Raw genomic sequence first — 8,070 nt, 5'->3', positions numbered from 1 at the left:
TGTCTGTCGTTTTATTGTACTAAATGCTGGCTGTCACAACTGCAACATCAAGGGAATTAATTTCCTGAAGGTGATGTGTGCTTTTTAAGCTCGTGTACAGAAAATGTCAATGGGGTTATATTTGGAGTCCTTTAGTGTTCAATATCTTTGGGTTTGTTAGGTTTTATTTATAATCCTATATTACTCAACATTTTGTCAATGTCCATTAGGTTTTATTTAGAATTCTATTTTGCTCAAGATCTTTTGATTTTTTATGCTTGTCTTCGTTGAAAAAGCTTTTTGAGTAACAAATTGATCTCAATGTGGGACTAGACAATCAGTGGCAGATTTAGAGGGGTGGGGGGTTACAGGGCCGGGGGTTGCCAGCACTCCTGTCCTCCGGTCGAAGTTTTAACATTTTAATGGTAATTTTTTGCCATCTTGGGGCAATCAACCTCATCCCCCATTTTTGGTGGAAACGGTACATACGTAGGTCACACTTCCCTCCCTCAAAACTTTTCTAGATCCTCCACATAATGAAATGAACAAGGTGTGAAATGAACAAGGTGTGAAATGAACAAGATGTGGGGTGCACAACATGTGAAAGGTACAACAAGGTGTGAAATATACAACTTGTGAAATTTACAACATATGAAAGGTACAAGGTGTGTAATGCCAGGACAGAATTTCCACTTGGCTACAACGTATTGGCATGCCAATGGATAGCATTTTAAAAATTTACAGATCCAGTTACTTTTTATTCCAAAATAATGTAAAATCTATGTGAATTAAACATGGATGATGAGTATTATACAGTCAATACCGATTCTGATGCTGCATATGACCTGTGTTTCATAGTGGAGTGATCTGGCCTGGAGGTTATAAAATCTTTTATCATACTCAAACTCAGCTATGTTTATTTTGAGTACAACTCTGAGCAAGCTCGAAAAATGTTGAGCATATACTCCATTAAAGTATGAGAATGATTTTATGAAAGTTTTATAACCTTCACTTTTGAGTATGAGTACGATTTAGAGCACGAGTTCGAATTTGAGTATGAAAACATGCTCAAAATTATAGTAACCTTCAAGCCAGGTTGGTTTTAAAGTTTTGTATTAAAAAGTTTTTTTTAAGAAGATCCATGCCTTACATGGCTTAAACTTGCATGATTGTTGCATTTGCATTTAAAGATGCACGCAACCACTATGTAAATAATTCAGATGCTGCATCTGACTTACGTTTTGCAGATGAGTGATCAGATGAATTAAATATTTAGTACATGAACTTGAGTGATGTGTCTTAGGTTGCTTACTGTCATTCATGATATAAAGATGTATGTACATACATATTCAAACTGCATTTTCTTGATGAGTGATCAATTTTAAGTTCTTTTTTTTTTTAATCAGTAGAACTTGAGTGTGTTGACAGTTACTGCTATGCGGTTCAATACTAGCTCATTTTAAAACTCTATGCATGTATAATTCAGATACTACCTCTGGCCTATATTTTCCAGATGAGTGATGAAGTTATAACCACTTTTTGTTCAAACCTGCATGATAGATGTATGGATACATTATCTTTCATGATTAAGCTGCTGCATAATACCTTTATTTTTTAGATAAGTAATCTGAGTGATGAAAGTTATTGTAGTCAGAGTGTTTTGAAAGAGGTCCATATAAAAGATTGTTAATTCATTTAACACCCCCCCCCCACCCCCCCACCCCCCCATAGTTGAGACTAAGATTGACTGTACTGAAATTCTGCATCTGGACCCAGTTCTACAAAGGTTAGTTACATTTAACTGACAGTCACCATGTCTTGTTCATGCTATACAGATGAATGAGTTTAGGAAAAGTTAACCGACAGTTGATGTCTAGTTGCGTGAGTTGAGGGAAAGTTAACTAACTGTTAATGTTTAGTTAATGCTACACAGATGTATGAGTTGATGGCAAGTTAACCAACAGTTGATGTTTAGTTAATGCTACACAGATGTAAGAGTTGAGGGCAAGTTAACCAACAGTTGATGTTTAGTTAATGCTACACAGATGTATGAGTTGATGGCAAGTTAACCAACAGTTGATGTTTTGTTAATGCTATACAGATGTACAAGTTGAGGGAAATTTTACAGTGAAGTTAACTAACCTTTGTACAATTGGATCTTGACTTATATTGCATATTGGTCATGTTCTACATAAAAAAAACTTTGATAAAGTTTAGTTATTCAACATATTGTATGATTCATCTATCATATTAGAGATGAAATATGGTGGGGGGTGTCATCTGCAAAATAAAATATGAATATCGTACAGCTGTAGATATATGCTTAAATGATATTCAAATGCATGCAATATTGAGAATCATTGTAGTGTTTGGTTTTTGAAGACCATTTCGAAAAATTCCAAGTTAATTATTGATAGCTTAGAATTATTCTGCAATGTAACACAGATAAATTGTGAGCAAATTCTATTTATACTTGCAAAATCATTGCATCCCCTTATATGTAGGTCATCACCACCAACACCCTATATATTTGAATATTATAGATGAATTATAACGAATAATTATGGATTTAGAAATTCCAACTAGACCAATAATATTTCCCACTTATTTATAGTTCTCCAATTTAAGGGTACTTGTACTTCTAAAGAAGGTCCTGCTAGCCTAGTGGTCAGGGCGCTCGCTAATATCAGCCAGGAGGCCTTAAGTTCGATTTCAGATCCCGGCGCTATATCAAACCTAAGGCATTTAACATAGGGAGTGACTGTTCTCCTTCGCCAAGCACCCAGAATTAGAAGTGAAAATTATAGGTCTTTCATGATACGGAGGTCCCATGTCGCCGTAGGCGTTGACACAACAAACGGCCGTATGCACCATGCATTGGTCAAAATTTATAATACACCTAGAGCTGGAGACGTCGATCTCTACATAAAAGAAAAAAATCTCGAATCAGACTTACAACAACATAAAAAAAAAAAGAACTTTCCAATCAAAGGCGCGCTTATATGCATTTTCCCCAAACTTACTTTCATAATCAATATGTTAGTGCAGATCGGATTTACGGAATATAGAAACAGATATAATATTCATTAAAAACTTATTATATAATAAATGCCAAATTCATTCCATTTTAGTTGGTTTGTTTAAGGGCCGAATTGTCGATGGGTCAAACTGCTGGGGGACGAATTGTCAGTGTGTCGAATCGTCTTGTTTCACAAAGTACCTAACAAGAATAACGTTCTTTGACAAGAACCTGCAAGTTGATGTTCTAGTTCTCAAAAATAAATTGCCTTAACCCCAAGTATTACAACAGATATCAATTAATATGCGTATATAAACAGGATTTAAACGTGTTCATAAAATTATTGAAAAATTTAAATTAAAAGTTATGATACATGTCGTGATGAGTGGAAAGTTGATAGGAAAATCCGTGTTTATTAGTCTTATTGTTCACCCTACCGGTGAATTTCTTCCAAAGGGACTCTGGGTTTGCAGTCGGTCCGTCTATCTGATAGTATCAGTTCGGCAAATCTGTGATCCACACTCTGTAGATACTCCGTGACTATATTTAGTTAATTAGTACATTATTACTTTACTTTGACGAGTTGCAGATCTATGGCACGCCGTTTACATTTATTCTTCTTTAAAGATTGATTGTATCTTGTTTTTAAAACGTCTCTCCCGATCGATCGAGAATTTTTCACTCATATGGAGACGTCAACAAGACCGGTGAACTGAAGGGCTTCAAATTTAGGCCTTAGTTCCCGTGACATTCACACCCGATGCCGAGCGTTTGGCAATGGAACTGTCACTACTCGTGTTAATGGTCCTCTTTAAAGGTATCTCATAAATTTCATAAGATATCTCCTCAAGTTTATTTTAAAAAGTATCATATGGATTTACTTTTATAAGATATCTTATAAAACATATATGATAACTTATGTCTTATAAGATATCTCGTAAATTTTATAAGATATATTGTTTAATATACGAGATATCTTAGAAAATTTATGAGATATCTTACATAGTTTATTAGATATCTTATTAAAAAATAGAAGATATCTCATGATTTTATAGAGGAATAAATATGGCGTGCCATACAGATCAAGATCGAATTTTGTTCTCGTCCGTTTATTTTTTGTCGAGTTATGGCCCTTGGACCTAGATAAAGCAAATGCTCAGTTTTCCGCACTTTTTCGAGGTGACGTAAGTCAGCCTCGTATGTCAGACCCCAGCTTCAATGGCGCCCTGTTTTAATCACTACCATTTGCGAAATCACTTTGATTTTTAATATAAGAAATGTGTTGTCACATATGCTAATGCAACGTAAAAGCTGTCACAATTCACTTTGAGATTGATATAGGATCCATATGTTTACCCTCTACGATAAGCGAGTTAAATAAGAATTTATGAAATCGCAATTTTTATCCCTTCGATATGAAACAAAGTCCACACATCAAAAGGAATCGCGAATTAGTGTTTAGGTTTGTAAACAAGATCAAAATTATTTGTCGTTTGCCAACATTTTATTCCAAGATCTTAGAAAAACAGAATTGGACTGTAGGAAACGATTTGCATTGCTTCTGTATTCATTGACATTTTCACATATAGACGGGGAAAACATGGTCTATTTTTCTCTAGGAATTCTGGGTAAACAGCTGTCTCCTCTTATGTCTGAAAATTATGTTAATTAGCCGATTTATCGCCTATCAAAAAATAGTTCACATTGATACTATGTTCCATTTTTATTAAACTGTTATATATAAATGCTGTTTTATGTCAGATTGAAGAAGTCTTCCTTGTATGTGATCTGTTGTATTTATCAAGCAGAAATTGTGTGTAATTAGAATTTTAATATTAAACTCTGCACTATTTCTCTGTATCCATACGCGCCACGCTATCCTGTTTATCAACAAGGAGAAAATGTCTTGCCTGAGAGAACTGTTATATTCTTACCAACGCATTAACTCAAGGTAATCAGGGCCGTGAGTTAACCTTCAATTTGGAGGAGACAGGAAATTAGGCGGGGGTCTGGGGGCCGCCCAGGCCCCCAGACGCTGAGCACATTTTGTGCACACTGAACACGTTTCGTGCAAAATCCTTGATTCTAGGGCCTTCTAAGATGTTACTTGACTAACTCATTCTAAAAGAAAGATTTGGAATGCTTTTTAAGGGAGGTATCATGTTCTTAGTTATTGGAAACAACATAAATTCTAATGAACTTTAAATTTTAATTTTTTTTTTGGCTCAAAAGTTGGAGGAGGCAGCTGCCTCCTCCGCCTCCATGTAATGTACGGCCCTGGGTAATTATCTGAAACCCAATGTGTTAATTTCGTACAATTTTACCAAAATATTTCTTTTGGACGCATTTTTTGAGATTTTAATACTAAATCTGGGTGTAAACATGTAATCTTCGATCGAAAGGGCCGAGCGCCATTTCCCGCGCTCTTTCATGGTCAAGTCAGATAACTGTAAACATTGATTAAGAAATATAAATGAACGTGTTTTTGTGAATATATTTGTTATTCAAGAAAAGAACTCCATTGGAAGTAATATATTGGAAATCAAGTTTACATTTCTTTGTCACGAAATATGATTTATCTCAAGAGTTGAATGAATTATCTCAAGAGTTGACACTTGTTTTCAAGAGTTGATATTTCAAGAGTGGAAATTTTCTTGGACTGGTTTAACTTTGACTCAGGAATTGAATGAGTTATTTCAAGAGTTGACAGTTGTTGTCGTCATCAGATATGAAGGGTAGCAAAAAAAAGAAAAAATCATCAAAGGGAGAGCCCAAAATCTGTCAAAAAAAGAAAAAGTCACAATGTAAGAAAATATCCCATAATTTTGAAGTGCGTGTCTGCCAACTTTCATCAAGGGTCAGAAACTTTCTCAGAATATAGCAGAGGTAAACAATGTGTAGCAAATTCACTTGTGTGCATTGCATTTAATGCAGTTAACCAAAAATTGTTTGGAGATTGGGATGCGAATGATATTCATTTTGTTCTCGAAAAAGGTGATGTTTTATACAAGCATGCAAGACAGGCCTGTCCACATGAACATCTTAACCCAGAGGACTTGCCCAAAAATGTTTGCATTCAAAATCAATTGCTTCATGTGTCTGGTTTACCAGTTTATGCAGGGGAAATACAATCCACTTTTAAAGATAACGGCCCTTTCCTCTCTCTCTTGCTACAGCACTGAATTTATGCTTTGCAAATACCAAAGATGGAGGTATATTTATATGCAATGGCAGTTCTGTTGCTGTATTCTGCTCAGGCAATCTGTTCCATGTTTTCGATCCACATGCACGTGATGCAAACGCAAATGTTAAGGCAGACGGTTGCTCTGTTTTGTTGACAGTCAGTGGTTTTTCAAATTTACAAGCTCTTTTGAGAAAGCTCTTTGGGCGTGAAGAGGGTGCAGCTTTTGAATTGTATGTAGTTTCAATGGCAAATGTAAAAATGATGCCTCTTGTCCAAAGACATGTCAAAAGACAAGCTGAAGTCACTGCCAAACGTCACCTCGTTTCAGTACCTTCAGTACTTTGATTTGTTATGTTCACAGAAACGTCGCTAGCCACGCTTACTGAGTCTGGGAGTACCTACTCTACTATGACGTACGTAGCGTGAACAGAGACAATAGGCATGGTTTGCGACCATGGTAGAAGTTTGCATTCTATCCTCGTCAAAAGATTTCTCTGCTGGTAGGGGACTATGTATTGCCATGCAATACTCTCAAATTGCTTGTTGTGGGTAAAAAGTTGATTGAAAATCATTGATTTAATTGACAAGAGATTTTTGTTCCAGCAAACATTATCTTGGACTTTGTTCTATTCATTTGGGCGACGTAAATTTTGTTCTTGTTCCGGGAATGTGGAGTTTTCGCTTTCGACCTAAGGCAGTTTTTATGAATGATTTGCACGCTACCTAGGGTTATTTCGGAATTTTATAATGATTTTTTTTTTTTTTTTTTTTTTTTGCATCGGTTGAATGTTCATTTTGCAAAGACGTTTTTTTTTTTTACCATTTCGTCGTCATCAGTTGACCACATAATATCAGTCTTGTGCATGTGTACTGTAGATACTCCGTGACTATATTTAGTTAATTAGTACATCATTACTTTACTTTAACGAGTTCCAGATCTATGGCACGCTGTTTACATTTATTCTTCTTTGAAGATTGATTGTATCTTGTTTTTAAAACGTCTCTCTCTCTCTCTCTCTCTCTCTCTCTCTCTCTCTCTCTCTCTCTCTCTCCTTGTTTTGCAAACTCCCGTCTTCTGACAACTCTACTGAGATTAGGTACCCCGATCTAAACAATCTATGTAAGCAAGAGTTTTGTTTTATTTGTTATTTATAGCTTGTAATGAGGATGGACAAGTAATCAACATTCCCTATCTGTTTTCAGTCAGATCGAATGTCTTCGTTGGTCACATCACTGTCAGTTGGCTAATAGTGGCCGTCCCCTCGACGCCAGAAAGCGTCATCCTCCTTCATGCAAACGAAGCATCGGTTCAAACATTGATCAATAATTACCTGAGAGACGAGACGAGCGTACATGTAATCTACAAGCCTCAAAACACTAGAAACGGTGATCAGAACACCTCACCGGAGATCGATACTCTGGGTCAAAAGAGGCTGACGGTGGCTAAGTTAACTTTGAAATTTTATTAAAAATCAGATAATTTTGATTCTTTTTATGAAGTAAGATTCTGAAGAAATGAATTTCATTTTTCAAAATACATGAGGGTATGAACTGTGATGCTTCACATCGGCATACTTCAGGAAACGCGTGCACGCTAAATGTGAGTAGTATGCCTGCTTTCAGAAGCGTTTTAGTTCATACTCTCGCTGATTTTCAATTTTTGTTTTTAAGGAGGTACGCTACACCAGAGAAATTTGATGTAGATGAAAAGTAGAGAATATGTACAACAATATTTTGAAGTTGATAATTTTCAAATTTACTTTATTTTGTCAAAAAATACAGTTTTAGTAGAAGGTAATCTGAAAAAAAATTTAAAACCCCTGCTGGACTCGAACCTGCGACCTACAGTTCATCAGTCGGTATTCTAACCTACTGAGCTACTCGACTA

This window comes from Ostrea edulis, chromosome 6 (genome assembly GCF_947568905.1).
Source record: "Ostrea edulis chromosome 6, xbOstEdul1.1, whole genome shotgun sequence".
Classification (NCBI taxonomy): Eukaryota; Metazoa; Mollusca; class Bivalvia; order Ostreida; family Ostreidae; genus Ostrea; species Ostrea edulis.
This window is presented reverse-complemented; position numbering follows the sequence as displayed.